The 2,500-nt window shown below is 38.1% G+C and overlaps 1 protein-coding gene across 2 annotated transcripts in view; it reads left to right on the forward strand.

The window, feature by feature from the left end:
- The first annotated feature begins 536 nt into the window (after positions 1-536).
- Positions 537-2,500, forward strand: part of eda2r (ectodysplasin A2 receptor) — a 13,459-nt gene continuing 11,495 nt past the window's right edge. Inside the window, exon 1 of one of the 2 annotated variants that reach the window (XM_026910365.3) lies at positions 537-730. The gene's annotated coding sequence lies outside the window, so the exon portion shown is untranslated. The remainder of the gene's footprint in view (positions 731-2,500) is intronic. The other variant, XM_026910364.3, reaches the window with a different exon arrangement.

A 2,500-nucleotide genomic window follows, 5' to 3' on the forward strand; every position in this document is an offset into this window, starting at 1 on the left:
AAACCAAAGAATTTGTGGGAGCTGAAGGATTTTTCTGAAGAACAGCAGGCAGTTTAACTGTTCAGGACAAACAAGAGACTCATGAACAACTATCAGTAAACAAAAGAACACAGCTGTGGATCATTCAGGTAACAACACAGTATTAAGAATCAAGGGGATGTAAACTTTTGAACGGGGTCATTTTTATAAATTCAGCTATTATTTTCTCTTGTGGACGATATGTAAACATCTTTTATGTGAAATATCTTATTCAGCACTAAATAAACAATAAACAATAACATGCATTTAGTATGATCCTCTTATTTTGGTAAAATAATTAACATTTTGCAGATTCTGAAAGGGGGATGTAAACTTTTCACCTCAACTGCATCTATCTATCTACTGCAGCTATCTATCTATCTATCTATACATATATGAATTTATCTATTACATGTTTATTGCACGTGCTTGTGCGCTAATAAACACTAACACACACTGAAACTCGCCATTAGGGAGAAACAGGTCACGCGCCCAAAGCAAAATATTTTGTTTTATTTTTCGGTTCGCACGCGCTGAGATTAAAGTTCGCGTGAAAGAAAGTGACATGTCGGGACATGCCCGTCCATCCGTTCATCCACCCGCGCGCGCACACACACACACACACACACACACCGCAGACTCAGCAGTAGCCTGAGAACCCGAGAGGAGCGCGCGAGGATTTAACGGGATTCCGGGGAGCTGCTGAGGGAAGGTAAGAGCCACTGCACCGGGAATTCACTCCATTATTCACTAATATACAGCCTAATTACACACACACACACACACACAGAGAGACACACACAGAGAGAGAGAGAGAGAGAGACACACACACACAGAGAGAGAGAGAGAGAGACAGAGAGAGATGTTATTGTTATTGTTGTTATTGTTGTTATTATCGTAGTTACTGTTATTGTTGCTGTTGTTGTTGTTATTGTTGCTGTTGTTACTGTTGTTGTTATTGTTGTTTTGTTGTCGTTATTGTTGTTTTGTTGTTGTTATTGTTGCTGTTGTTATTATTGTTGTTGTTATTATTGTTGTTACTGTTGTTGTTATTGTTGTTATTGTTGTTTTGTTGTTGTTATTGTTGTTTTGTTGTTGTTATTGTTGCTGTTGTTATTATTGTTGTTACTGTTGTTGTTGTTGTTTTGTTGTTGTTATTGTTGTTTTGTTGTTGTTATTGTTGCTGTTGTTATTATTGTTGTTGTTATTATCGTTGTTACTGTTGCTGTTGTTGTTATTGTTGCTGTTGTTGTTGTTGTTGTTGTTATTGTTTTTGTTTATATGTATGAACCTCTTCAGTTAAAGAGAGCTTCTTTTATTGAAATAATGTTTTTATTGTTCTGAGTAAATCGTTAATTTACGGGTTGTTAGTGAATCGGGTTCTGCGTGAGAACATGGTCTTAAACATGGAGTCAGACTGACGCCGTTACAAACTCGGATTAAAACACAAAACGTCTGAGTTCTGAATTTACATCAGACTCAAATCTGAAACCGAATTTGGCCCGTGAGCTCTTTTTAAAAACTGAATGAAAAAACCATGAACGAGCGCCTTTCAGGAATTCATATTTACAACACTTCATTACTGTTCACACGTTACCATGGCAACATCATCCTTACACCACCAGCGTGTGTGTGTGTGAGGTGTGTTACACTAAACCAGCAGAAACAGGAGTGTAAGTGTTTTACTGTATGAATGAGAACATGACTCGCGGTTTATTAGATGTGTGTGAGATAAATCAGAGCGGAAAATAAATCTGTTCCGATTCAAATCCAGAAAAACTCGACTTTTATGTGATATTTGCTGTCGTAAAAAAGAGCAACTCCTTACAGCTGAGAAAAATTCTCCAACAGAGCGTTTCCTGTTCCCAAAGAGCTCCAGGTGCAACTCTTTTAGGAGGCGTAGAACCCGTACTTATCCAGAGAACCCTTAAAGAACCTTAAAGAACCTTAAAGAACCGTTAAAGATCCCTGTAGAATAAGAGTGTTCCAGATACCGAGATAGATAAACGATAAACTCCTGACCGCTTCCAGATGTGATGAAGAAATGAATGAGTGATAATGCGGAGTGCACTGCACACTTACCCAGTTAATACACACACTCTTAAAAAAGGTTCTTCACGGGTTCTTCACGGGTTCTTTAACGGTTCCATGATCCAATCCTGAGCTCAGGATACTGTGTGTGCATTGGTTTCATCCAGGTTTCCTCCACCTTAGTGACTCATTTGAAGTTATAGACTCATTCACTTTCATGACTCATTTGAGAGCATCGACTCGTTCACTTTAGTGACTCATTTGAAAGTATCGACTCATTTGAAAGTATCGACTCATTTGAAAGTATCGACTCGTTCACTTTAGTGACTCATTTGAAAGTATCGACTCATTCACTTTAGTGACTCATTTGAAAGTATCGACTCGTTTGAAAGTATCGACTCGGTTCTTTAATGGTTCTTTAAGGGTTCTCTGGATAAGTATGGGTTCTATG

This window comes from Pangasianodon hypophthalmus, chromosome 27, assembly GCF_027358585.1.
Source record: "Pangasianodon hypophthalmus isolate fPanHyp1 chromosome 27, fPanHyp1.pri, whole genome shotgun sequence".
Lineage (NCBI taxonomy): Eukaryota > Metazoa > Chordata > Actinopteri > Siluriformes > Pangasiidae > Pangasianodon > Pangasianodon hypophthalmus.